Below are 14,688 nucleotides of genomic sequence, written 5' to 3'. Positions count from 1 at the left end.
GACTCGCAGGAGTGGATCCAAGATTTTTCAAGAGGGGGTCTCTGAGCTGGGTGGAGGGTAACCCCATAAAGTTCACATATTCAACTAAGCACATCCGGCCTACGGCTGTATGTAGCATTCATACATAAAATGTGCCCTTAGGCAAACTTTAACAAGCACCATGCGATGTGTGTATCTAGCTAAAACTAGCTGGAAACCTGCACTGCTGTTTGTGCAGCCTAGGCTATTGTAGGCTTATAGCTTACTGCATACACAACTTCCTGGCACACAGTAGTCATAACGAACGATGGAGCACTTGTTCTTCACACCATAGATTTTCGATCACACTTCTTGCTAGCCGTCACCCTCGCAGAAGTGGCACCAAAAGTGAACCTTGTGCAAGTGCGAGTGAAGTTGGTCTTCCTGACTAAGTTGAAGTACTGAAGTAGTTAACTCCCGTGTCACTTTGTATTTCATACTGTCGAGTGCGGGGACCGGAATTCTGTGTCTTCTGGATGAGGTCTCAAGAACAGCCGAGTGATATCACGTGCCCATATTGACCAAAGGTGGAGTCAGGTGTATTACCACAAAAGAAAAGTACCGGCAGTAAAACACTCTTATATACAAATCAGACGTGCCTTTACAACAATATCAGTGATTTACAAACGCCATTGCTCCCTTGCAGCTGCCAGCTCTTCTATGCACAGTATAAATTTTCCTTTTTCCCTTCTACAATCAGACTCTGGAACACACTCCCCCCCTTTGTAATTCACTCCCCTACCTTAGATGAGTTTTGTACCAACCTGAACATTCAATATGATCACACCTGTGCACAACAATCTTTTTGATTTCTGCACAGTAACAAATACAATAAGTAAGCGTGAGTCTTCCGCCATTTGCTGAACTTTAAACAATCCATATCACGTGAGCTACCATCACGTGATTTAAAAAAATAATTAATTTTTTCCCGGAGTATCCAGCACCACTTGCCACCACCCCTAGCACTAGATGTTGAAGTGCTAGCCAAAAGAAAGACTACAAAATTTATTGGATTAAGGGAAAGGCACCTGACCTTCTATCAGAGCAAGGTCAAGAGCCCTATGGCTGGCCGGGCAGCCACTGTGGGAGCGTGCTCCCCTGAGACAAGCAATTGCTGAGCGAAGCAACGAAAAACTAAGGCGACAGCGTAGCCAGGCCATAACACAACTGTAAGTAGCACCCCTTTACAAAGACAGCAAATAGGCCAGACATTTGTAAACAACATTAGTACACCAACTCATTCCACCAAATGTGGAAAACACTAATGGTACAAAAGAGCCCATCTCAACTTCTCTGATCCTTTGCTCATATTTTCTGCGTTTCTCCTTCTCAAATCGCCGATACAGTGAAGACACTGGAGTGGTACGGTACGATGAAGCAGTTGGGTTGAAAACCTTGACATCAAAAAAAGTCCTCTGGTGTTGGCCACCCCAGAACCCATCAGCTGAGACGTCCAAACGAGTCCCATCCTCAGCAATTGCCGTTGAGTATGTAAGTGTTTCACCTGAAAGGGTCTGTAATGAGGTTCCATACACACACCAGAACACACTTCTGATATATAGGGCATCAGCAGTAGTCACTTAATTCATTATGTCTAAGGGTGGGATAACCACCAGTGGGACAATTCATAGCATGGTCAACAGAGAATCCCTTACCACAAACGTATGGAACGCCAAATGCAACAAAAATCAGGAAACATTTCTATTTTACATCGATAAAATCGGTCACATCGATGTTTTGTAATCGATGTTACAGCATCGATCTAAAAACATCGATGATTTTGCATCGATCTCAAAACATCGATGTTTTTAGATCGATAACAGCGATGTTTTCAGATCGATGTCAAAACTCCAAACATCGATGATTTTGCATCGATCTCAAAACATCGATGTTTTTAGATCGATGTTTTTGACATCGATGATTTTGCATCGATCTTCAAACATCGATGATTTTATCAATGTGGTGGAAGAACATACTTCGAAGTGAGTGTATACTTACAGCATGAATATATTGATAATGCGCAAAAATTTTAAGTCGCCAAGTTGCAACGTAATTAATGTATTAGCGTATAATCTATAAAATAATAATGTGCTTAATAATTCTGCACACGCTTAAGTCTTTGCGAATGGGTGGGCTACTTAAAACGAACCGGTCCGTCTCCCTTGTGGATTTATAGTGAGATTTATAGAGACTAGAGAGTCTTATGCCATCTAATGTGGCTGATGAATACAATTCCTGACTGCTGTTCTGTAGTTCTAGATGAGTTGGAGCGAGGTGTTATAGAAATAATAACATTTTTTACGGAAGGAGCCGAGGGAGGAGCAGTAGAGATAGAAGCTGTGATAGCGAAAGCAGATACTCATAGGTTAGCAGAATGGGCATTAGCCATATCATGTGAGACTGATATCGAACACGGTGAAGATCTGCTTTCCTATATAATAGCTGTAAGGGATGCAGTGCTTGATTGCTTGCAGGGGGCTGATAGAGGACGAGGAAGGCTGATGATTCCAATCCTGAGGTATTTTTTCATTGCTTAGATTGCTGCAGTTTTTTTGTTTCTTTTTTTGCAAAAAAAGATGCCTTTTCACACATTTTACATGCTATAAGCAACACATCATAACAGTCACTTCTTTTTTTAAATTTCTCTTTCAAATGTATGCAGTTTAAATTTTCCTTTTACCATTCAGTGATTTTAAACTATGGAACAATCTACCCAAAATATTGTTCAAACACAACTACTGTAAGTTTAGTAATGATTCAGAATTACCCCTGTGCAACATGATTTCTGCACAGTACATATCAAAACTTGTGTAAGATATTCCGGATTTCCGAATAGATTACGCCTGTTTTGTATAAAATTACATCATCTTCTAAACAAGACGTCATAACTTCCACACATTCTGGTTGATAAACATGAAGTTTGGTTTATCAGATTCCTTGATGAAAGGCGATTTGATTCATGTGTAAGTTCTTTGTGTAGTAATGAAGGGGAAGCTAAAAAAAGTCTTGTACCGCAAAATTTACATATTCAGAATGTTCGTAAAAACACGTGTTTTTCAACATATCCCTGTAAACTAACTAGGCCTGCGCCTATTATGCCGGCATAATCTTGAGAATAATAGGTCACCAATTTCGTGAGCATAATTCCGGAATAATAGGATGGTTACAGGCATAATTTTAGAGTAATCGGACGACCACGTGAATAATCGGTGGAATTAGGGGGCGTGTCTCTTCTTGATTATCTAGAAGAAAGAGTTAAGCTACTACAAATGATATAAAGCTGACAGGAGTGCTGGATGAAAGGAGCTGAAAAGCCTCTAAAAGATCGATATACTCTAATAGAACGCTCAAATACTCTAATAGAGCAGTCAGACCATTTCATGTTAACAATCTGCAGCCAGCATTAGGGATTTAACTGCATAATTATCTGCAAATCTGAAACTTGTACATCTTATGCCAGTGTATCTCCTTCAAGTCTTTGAGCATTATTATCTACCTAACTTAGTAGCTATACAGTAGTTACAGCATATTATTGTAATACACTAATAATTAAATATGTATACACTTGAATTATTACTGTAGACAGCTATTCTAAGTCTGCTGTAACTATTATGAATAGAAAAATGATGTGTAAGGTGGAATGCTTCATAATGATATTATGGCTATTACAATTTGGACAAAACTACTATCTTAAAAACCAAGTGACTAGTCACATATTATAATAAAAATTATACTGAATGAGAATAATTATGGAATAATAGGCTGGATACAAGAATAACAAAAAGAATAATAGGAGAATTTTTTGGGAAATTCTGGAAAGAATAATAGGTAAAATTTTGAGCATAATAGGCTCAGGCCTAAAACTAACCTGTTTAACAATTTGTACGGTTGAAGTCTTATTAAACATCCTTCACTGCATAGAATGATACCAAATTTAGCGAATTTGGTTGAGACTAACAACTTGTAAACTGGGATTTTCCCACCGTGATAATTAAATTGTCCAATAGGTTAATGTATGGAGTGCATATTATGTCATCATCATCAGCAGTAAATAACTCTCACTATGGCAGCATTTTCACATTTGTATGGTTGGCATTGGTTAGAGAAATTTTAGGGCTTTCTTTTATTGTAGGTGTGCTATAGAGATTTTGTGAGTTAAAGGTTGTAAACTAGTGTTTTTGTATTTAGTGTAAAATACATGTATTTTCCATTGGACAATGAATGACAAAGAATGATAAGATTTTATGATCAGCCTGTTTTACCAAGCTGAGGTTTCAAAAAAGATAGTAAACAGATATTAGATTTATTTAATGCATAATTATTAAATTTTAAGGGTTTAACCCAGTGTTTTGAAAACTTATAATGTTGATCACATGAAAATGCTGATTAAGACAAATCCCATACATATCTTTTGATATGATGTAATATAATTAGCTATATGCAGACATTTGCTATACTCTGTTCATAGAAAAATTCCAGCCGTCCAATACATTTCTGCTATTAATAATGAAATTTATTATACCTTTCATTGTGATGTTTAATATCAAATTTAAATGTCAGAAATAATTTACAACATTCATAACACAGTATTTCGTGGACTAGACTCACAGACTGGACTCATTGACTGAGCTAGAAACTGCTTTAAAACAATAATCCAGGCATTATCCATCTCTTGCAACACTGAAGACATCACTGTTGAGCTACAACTGTTGGTACTGCTCTTTGTTATAAGTTATGGCACTAGCATCTGCACTAATTAATGGAATATGCTTAGATATATGTGTACTAGCAGTGATAAAGTGTGATAGAGGCTATTGTTGTAGCGTATATATTTTCTTTGTTGCTTAAGTACTTAGCACTAGTGTTAGGGCTGTAGTGATCAGCCTGTTTATTTTCATAGTCTCATCACCTCACCTGGTGGTGCCACCTATCAACGTTGAAACCGGGTCACTACTGCTGACCCGGATGACCCACTGACCCGGATTTGACCCGGATGTGACCCGGATTAATTAAAGCCGAGACGTGTTTCGGCTAGTCTCGAGCGAGCGAACGAGTCTACATTATGAGCGTTCGATTCGAGTTTAGTAAATATTGCAACTTCTCCCTAGCTGTAGGTTGAAGACCAAAAAAAAAAAAAAAACAAAAAAAAAAAAAAAGGTCTTCACCTACTGACAATAGCTACCCCTCACCATAGATACCCTCAATTTTGTGCTACATACTACACTTACTAACAAATGAGCGTGGCTGAGCGTATGTTGGTAATGCGATAAGTGGGCGTGGCTCACGAAAGAGCTACGCGATAACGTTTATAAGTTTCCACGTCGTCAAACAAACAATTTCGTTTTTCACGTGATCCAATCCGGGTCAGACCCGGATAAATTGTAAACCGGGTCAGACCCGGATGACCCGGAGAAAATGTGACCCGGTGTCACAGTGATATATGTTTCCCCGGGTAACGTGTTTCCCGCACACATATCCCTAGGGATCCGTGTTTCCCCGCACACATATCACTAACTCGCTAGCGACCTACAAGTCACAGTGATATGTGTTTCCCCGGGTAATATGTTTCCCCTTTATAAAGTCATGTGCAACGTACGTAGTGTTAGCATAGGCGCGCATGCACTTTTAATAATCATAGCTAGCCATACCTATACAACTAGATAGATATTATAAGTATACATGTTGATGGAGGAAATCAAGCCATTCACTGGTATTCAACTATAACTGCTAAACTGTGCTGTGATTTGGCTATGTAGCTATAGCATCAGTTTAATAAAACAGTAGCTACAAATACATGTATACAATAAAATACTATCTCTAGCTATATAGAGTAAATCATGTGGTTGCAGCTATGTATAACTAATCAATGTAGCTACAGCTTTGGCATGCAGTCAGTCATTATCTACCCCTTTGCCGGTTCTATCTGGGGTTCCCCAAGGGAGTATTTTGGGACCCCTATACACTTCATTATTTACATGAATGATTTACCATCTTGTGTTACCATCAGTAAAACTTTACTATTCATTGACAACACCAAGATTTATAATACTGTTAGATATTTCACTGTTTCAAAATGATTTAGACTCAGCAACTTTGTGGAGTACGAGAAATAATATGTTCTTTAATCCATAAAAGAGTGTCCACCTATATTAATGCAAAAGTCATCACTATAATTACAAAATAGCTGACACACAGGTTTTAACAAATAGTTCACATAAAGATCTCGGTATTATAATGTCATCAGACCTATCTTGGGATCAACACTACAAAAACATAATCCCTAAGACCTACAGAATGCTAGGACTGCTCCATCGCAGCTTTAGCAAGCATCAAACAGTGACAGCCAAGAGAACTTTGTATATTTCCTTAGTGAGATCGCAAGTTATATGCTGTTCAGTGATTTGGAAACCTAACCATATCAAGCAGGGGCGGATCTGGGGGGGGGGGGCTTTGGGGGCTGAAGCTCCCCTTCATATTTAGGCTTTACTTGATCAATATGCTGAAAATCATAATGAAATTTTGTCTTAGCATAATTATATGATCACTATAATAATACAAATACTCATAAAACCACCTTATAAACATCTTTCCAAGGTATTATCAGTGGATTTATGCTAAAGTTTATGCGACAAGAACCTGGATCAGCATTGGAGGTGTACAAGATCGAGATACTCTAATAGAGCAATCAGCTAACTATTCTAATAGAACATTCACTGGAAAGATGTAGTTGGTTCTGTTATGAAATTTTTCTGAATCTGCCTGCACCTATACATACAATGAAGTGCATTGGTCTGTTTAAAGGGCTTCATTCATCCACTTGTGTAGTTAATATGTGAGGCAATACTTAATTCAGGTACACAATTTCCATTGAAAATGCTGCAGATTCAATCTTGTATTGTTCAAATTTCAAAATTTTCCACTTTCAACATTATTCTAACATGCACCTATTCAGTGTTGTGCAATTGTGGGAGGGGTGCATCATGTACTTGGTTGTCTGTACCTACCCAAACTTTTCCATTAGCAAAATACTTCAGAGAGCCATACCTATAATCTAAAGGCAGTATATATAATCTACAGGCAGAAAATATTATGAATTTTATGTGGGAATGTCTCCAAATTGCAGTATTTTAGCATCTATTTTTCAAAATTTCCTGGGGGGCATGCCCCCAGACTCCCTAGTTCCAGCATGCTTTGCATGCTGGGAAGTGTGCTTTGTACACCTCTACCCAAGAGATTAGTACCTTGAGTTAGTCCCCCCTTTTATAAATCCTATATCCGCCCCTGTCAAGGACATCACACTTATTGAGCAGGTCCAGAGAAGAGCAACAAAGTTTATTTTAAATGACTATAGTTCTGATTATTAGTATAGCTAGCTAGTATAATTATTGTATTAGCTTATATAGCAGCTAGTTAGCTAGTTAGCTAACTATAGCTAAATACATGCAATATGCATGGGTGTCTATTAGCTAGATAGCAATATATCTACTGAATGGTTGGATCGCGTACTGTTTGCAACTAGCCATATAGACCTTGGAGTTACTGCACAACGGCTATATCTGAGTTGGAAACACGGATCCCTGGTGATATATGTGCGGGGAAACACGAATCCCTAGGGATATGTGTGTGCGGTGAAATATTTAAAAAATCGCTACGGGAAACACATATCACTGACAGCTTTTGGTGGGAAACACGGATCCCTAGTGATATGTGTGCGGGGAAACACGGATCCCTAGGGATATGTGTGCGGGAAACACATTACCCGGGGAAACATATATCACTGTGACACCGGATGACCCGACCCGGTTTCAACGCTGCCACCTATAGCTACCTGCTAACAATACAGTGGAACCTCAGTAATCTGAATCCCTTGGGTCCATAAGTCTGAAAAGTCCGTATCTCTGAAACTCTGTATAAATAAGCATAAAGAAAACTTTTATATTTCAGCTACCCTAATAGAACAGTCACTGCTCTAATAGAGCAGTCGTTTCCATAGTTCGGTTAACCTAGAATCCTGATAAGTGGGGTCCAGATAACTGAGGTTTCACTGTAATCGCTGGCTTATCTCTTAGTGCTAAAGCAACAAAGGAAAACATCCACTTTACAACAATAGCCTCTATCGTACTTTGTCACTGCTAGTACACATGTATCTAAGTGTATTCTAAGTAATTAGTGCAGGTGCTAGTGCTATAACTATGTATGATGAATTAAATGTTGAGAAATCATACATTTAAATGTTTCATCAAATCCTTAGCTTTCTTTTGTCAAAAAATTCTGCCATACCTACACTATACTTGTCATGAACATTATTCCACTAGGGACCTGTGAGAAGGCTTAAAGCCACAGGAAGTCAGAAATATTAAAATAAAATGTGAATAATGCACTGTACTCTAGCAAATCATAATTAAAACCTCTGTGATATGCTATTATCCTTTATAAAGCATATTACTGACCATGGTTTCTCTTATGATCCACAGCCAGCTGTATGTAAAGGCCGCTTCTATAAGTGAAAATTGCAGCAGTGTGTGCCTGTACATGCTTTGGTTGCCAATTTAGCAGCGTCACAAAAATGGAATACACACATGTATAGCTTTATAATTATGTATAGTATTATACTGTATAGTGCTGCATCATCTGGTAACTCTAAGTATGTTACAAATTGTTACATGCTTTTGTTCATTCTCTACAGTAGTATATTAAGCCAATACTGAGTGAAATTCTTGCAATTTTTTTTTGTAAACCACATACATTACTGCAAGTAAGCACTTGTGCCATTTAACTTTACCATACCTGGCCTTTGAAACACCTTTTACCTTGGTATGTATAGTTGGCTTGGTGGTCACATGGCATGTTTCATAATCATGAAGTCCTGTGCAGGTGACAATTCAAATCCACATACATAAGTTAAAGTTTTTGTGCACCTATTTTCAGATCCTTTTTGATGCACATAGTTATATTATAGTTACGTTTTCTCTCACCCAAACCCCAACATGTTCAGTGCTTAGTAAATTTCACCCAGAGTTAATAATACCTCTCCTGTATTTACTTTCACTGTGTAGCTATGCTAGTGAAGATCACTGTTAGCTGCACTTAGACTATCTAGCCATGTCTTCTACAGGTCACATCTTGAGTTCTATATGGAACACAGCTTTACCATTGAACAAATCTCACAACTATTTCAATGCAGTAGGAGAACAATAGAAAGGAGACTGCGAAGCTTTGGAATACCAAGAGCTCGTGAAAGGTATTCCTCCATCAGTGATGATGACTTAAAGCAGGGAGTTACAGACCTAGTGCAGAATAATCCAAATCTAGGTGAAAAGTCAATTGATGGTCTATTGCGCTCTAATGAGTTATTATTTAATGACAACCCCTTAGAGATATTTTGTGGTCTGTTGATCCTGAAGGTGTTCGATTAAGACTAAGACGTACTTTGTACAGAAGAGAGTACCATGTAGCTGGGGCAAACCGTCTTTGGCATGTAGATGGTTATCATAAGCTTGTTAGGTGGAAAAATTGTCATTCATGGTGCAATTGATGGCTTCAGTCGACTGATACCATATATGCGTGCATCCACAAACAACACAGCTGATACTGCATTAGAAGCATTCTTAATGGGTGTGAATCAATATGGATTGCCATCTAGATTCCGAACTGACAGAGGTGGTGAAAATGTAAGGATCACAGAGTATATGTTATACCATATAGGAACTGGGCGTGGTAGCATAATAATGGGTAGGAGCGTTCATAATCAGAGAGTGGAGAGACTTTGGAGGGATCTGTTCTCAGAATGCATAACTTTTTCTACCATTTGTTTTATGAAATGGAAGACAATGGATTATTGAATCCTGACTGTGACGAAGATATATTTTGTTTGCATACTGTATTTCTTCCAGAAATATAATCACACTTAGATTCTTTTAGTACTGGGTGGTGTCATCACTGTCTGAGGACTGACACTGCTTGAAGGTTCTTAGTTTACTAATTTGTTAAGATGCCTTACTGTAGTTATACTGATAGTAAAGTGTCAGTAAACTTAAGTATATGGAACATAATTATTTTACTAAGTTTTAAACTCTCAGTAAAACATCAGTGAATGCAAGTTTACTGAAAAACTACTAAAATAACAAACAATTAACTGTTCCATATACTGGGGATATACCACTGTAGTAAACTAAGATACTTCAAGCAGTGTGAACACAACAGAAGCCCACTCCAGATATGGATTGAAAGCATGACAATCCTAGCAGGTGAACATCCTACTCACTCTGTTTTAGATGGACTGAGTAATGAGGTATATATGTGCTGTTTGCAACTATTGTTGTAATCTAAAAAAAAAGCATTGTATTGCATATTTGCAACTATTGTTCTGGGTTGTATACCAAAAATTATTTATATTCTGGTCCATCTGAAACTTTTGACTATGGCCATACCTTCTCAATAATATAATATTTCAGCTATACAGTGAGTTTCTGTTTTTCAGGTTGAAGACCTGGGTATAGATTGGGATGGCCCTGTAGGGTTGAATGATGATTCTACGGTTGTTATTGAGGAAGTAGAATCTCCCATCTCCCAAGATGAAAGGACTATGCTGGAAGTACTGCTCACCACATTTAGCAATGACTCTCTATGTAACAAGTATATGTTTTGTAAATTGTTTATTAGCATTTTCCATTAATAATTTTATAAGTACAGTACGAATCACAGTAAGAAATCATATAGTTCACATGAATGGTGATGCCATGACCATGGTCACATGTATCCGAAGTTTGTGATGCCATCTTTAACACCATAATCCACATTTGTTTTAAATGTCAACTACTCTGGATGGCATGTTGGTACCCGAAGAATTAAACCAAATGTAGAAGACGTTGGCATCATCCCATCATGTAACAAAAAGACTACATCAATCTTTTTCCAAATCCTGTTGGTGGCTCACAATCAACTCCAGTGCAAAATATCAAAACATCCTCAAGGCTGCACAAGCAGTCACCAGCTGTGATGGTCATTCATGTGTTATATAAACCATAATTATTAATGCATCAAAATGCAAAAATGGGTCAATCACACAGCTCTAATTTAATAATACACATTATTTACCTTCAAAATCATCCAGAAAATCTATCAAATTAACATATGCAGCTTCTTCTTTTTCTCGAACAGAACTCCCATCAGGTGAGAAATCGACATTTAAGAATGATTTCAGTTTTTCTATATGGTGAAATATTTGGTATTAAATGAGCTTATCAGCATAATAGTTGTCCATTATTCACAAAATGGACAAATCATAAAATTTACCAGTAGTTAATGGAGGCTTCCTGAAACAAAACAAAGGCTTCATTATTTCAGGATACTGTTGTATATATTGAAGAACTCTTGATGCTTTCAGCCCTTCTATAAACTGATCATTTGCTGCTTTAGCCTTGATCATGCAGTGAAAGTCAGCAATAACTGACATCACATTCATTTTTTCATCCAATGCAAGTCTCGAGGATGGAGTTGTGTATCCAGTTTCTAATAAAAGGTTTTCAAAATCAGTGTTTTCAAACACTCCAAGAAACTCTTCTACGGTTGTTGTCTCTTTCACCTATATGTGAGCAGTTGTTTTGTCACATGATTATAATACATAATTTTACTGTTGTGACAAGGCTCTTTATTGACAGTGGCAAATTTTCATCTTCAACATTGACTGATGGTAACTGTCCGCTGATCATGTAACTATACATGAGTTCGGTCAGAATTGGGAATCCTGGCCCCCCTTGTATAGCAGACATCCCTGCATAGTATCCTATTGATTTAAAATCTTCCCTCTGCAGCATTAAAGTATATACATTATATAACAAAATTTATGTCTATGCAGCAAGTACTTACCTGGATGGCTGGCACATTTGCAAGAAAAAAAATTTTTGATGACCACCTTCCATATATTCGGATTTTCCAATCTCCTGTATGAATAGCCGAAAAAACTCCCATCTTCGTCAATTGCCCCTTCAGCAACAAAATGTAACCTACAATAAAAATGGATGCATGTACATACCTGTATTTGTGATCTACTGAATCCCACTAAAGTCACAATGACAAATAAGTCATCGCTTATGTATATTATTTATTCAGCGTTTATCATTGTCACACAAATCCTTGAACATGGGAATTTGTTTTCACAAACTTTTATTTATAGCATCCTCTCATGATTGTGCTGTATCTGGCCAACTGCGCCAACTAAAAGTTTACCATGGTTGTGAGGGATTTATACACTCAAAGAGCATGTACAAGGGTTGCAGACCAGAACACCCGAAGATAAACTAGCGGACATTAATTTAATCCCTACATGTCTTAGTCTCTGCAAGGGTAACCAATGAGTTAATCTGTTAATACCAATCTATTCACATGAACATGTTGTACCACTGGGTACTTTATTGTGATCACCTAGCAGAAACCATACTACTGCTGACCACAGCATGCTAAATGTTGCCTAAATAGTTGGATACATCAATACTGTATTGTACAAAATACATTCAATAGTAAGGAAACAATACATTGGTGTTTGTTAGCACTGACAGTACCGTATATCAATTAAAATTGGCGATGAACTGAATTTGGCGAATCAACAATTCATCACTAAACTGCCAAATTTAATTTTCACCACCATTATTATCATGTCTCCAAGCTTTTGATGGCAGTTGATGAAACAGGTTTCGACTAGTGATGTGCAATATACCGAAAAATTATTGACATTGCAATATTTTTTTCAATACTGATATCGTATTGAATCTCAATATCAATATTTATCGTATAGTCAATATTCTGCTACAATTTTTAAAATGCTGAGTAATATTTTGGTAAATTTACAACTTTTGGTGTGTGATTGTGCAATCACAGTCGAAATGAAGCTCAATTCTGTATAGTTTAGCCATTTAAAAAAATGTCTACCAGTTTCCAAGGCTTTTTATTACCTCTATCACAAATTCTATAAAGCATAGCTGCTAATTATAAACATTTGCCCCACACAATTAATCAAAAGAAAAAATACTTAAAAAGTATCGAAATTTCAATATTTTATCAATTATCATATCAATATCGTACCGAAACCAAAATCCTAATATCACACATCACTAGTTTTGACATACCAAGTGTGACTTTGTGGACAACATAAACACGTAATCATTCCATAGATAAAAATGGGCATGGCTTATGGACTTGTACATTTGATTAGTGGGCATGGCTCCACATAAGTTTGCAGACAGCAGATTTGATTTGTGCCCAGTCATTGATAAACAGGTGAGGCTCTACGTATCCCTATAGACAGCAAACAATCCTGATAAGTGGGCATGCCACAAAATAAATTAGGCTGCAGCAGGATTTGGATGTTTACAACATCCGGACCCAGTTCAATCATGAAAGCAACTAGGCCAGACTGATGCTGAATCCATCACACTTCAGCATAAAAAGGATTGTATGCTACAGCATTACAATTCATCCTTACATCACTAACTTGTGTGCATTGCAAATTTTTCTATGAGAGCATTTTGGCAAATTAAAATCTCGCCAACTGCAATTTTATAGCAAATCGCCAAATATTAGTTTCGCCAATATTTGTTGTTATACAGTATTAGCTAACTATACTTAATCAACATCTAATGTACACGATGATGATGACTGACTAGTTGCTGAGTAATATCAAGCACTACCAGCACCTCTTTTCAGTGATCCATAAAACATGGGAATAGAGATTGCTGAAAAAAGTTAAGAAACAAGAGACAAACAAGCCAGCATGTTAAACACACAGAGATCTCTATTTGGACTCAATGGATATGGTAACTAGAGACTAAGGAAAACAGTAGTTTTATATAAATCAGGGGCAGATAAATACCGAGAATGCTTCTGTATAAATGTTTATTGGAGTCCAAATAGAGATCTCTGTGTGTTTAGCATGTTTTACTTTTTAAAAAGATAATTATTTTTACACTAGTATTATTTTAGAACCCCAGTTTTATGACATTCTCCCTTCTTGATGTAGTACTAAGATTACATACTCGCATTGTCTTCATTGGACTGAACTTCTTCTTTGCTTCTTTTAAAGCATCATTCAACAGGTGGCTTCTTCTGACCTCTATAGCAAATGACCCTTCTAATGGAAGTAGCAGTTGATTGACAAGACTGTTTAAGTTACTGAAACACACATCATGTATATATAAGCATGTGTTATACATTGGTTACTTTGCCTCTGGCGTTAATGGACTAAATGGTGGTGGATCTGGGCTAGCAATAGCTCCTTGTGCACTAGCACTAGCTACTTGCAATAACATTTGTTGCTCCGTTTCCATTACATCATCTGTTAAATCAACCATTCTGCCAGCAGAGAAAACACATTACTAATAAATCAACAATGGTAAGCACAAAAGTACTAAAAACAAGTTGACTTCTTCTAAAATCCAGGTGCCCGTGTAGTTAATACTGTCCCCAGTAATATGTATCATACAGTACTATTATTGTTCATTAGGGATTAGGATTGGTCGCCCAAAAAATAGCCTCATTTTTCCTTCATGACAGCTTGGCAGTATTTATTTAGATAGGCATCACTAAGCCCAAAAATGTCTTCAGACCAACTCCAAACACCCAAGACAAAATTTCTAAGGGCATATTTGAACGAAACTTATGAGCAATGCTCAACAG

At 37.2% G+C, this 14,688-nt stretch overlaps 1 protein-coding gene across 1 annotated transcript in view; it reads left to right on the top strand.

Annotated features, from left to right (window-relative positions):
* LOC136261137 (uncharacterized) overlaps window positions 1-14,688 on the top strand; it is a 258,251-nt gene that overhangs the window by 58,409 nt on the left and 185,154 nt on the right. The window lies entirely within an intron of this gene.

The sequence above is a fragment of the Dysidea avara genome, chromosome 1 (genome assembly GCF_963678975.1).
Source record: "Dysidea avara chromosome 1, odDysAvar1.4, whole genome shotgun sequence".
NCBI lineage: Eukaryota > Metazoa > Porifera > Demospongiae > Dictyoceratida > Dysideidae > Dysidea > Dysidea avara.
The sequence above is the reverse complement of the archived record's forward strand: the minus strand, read 5'-3'. Positions and strand labels throughout refer to the sequence as shown.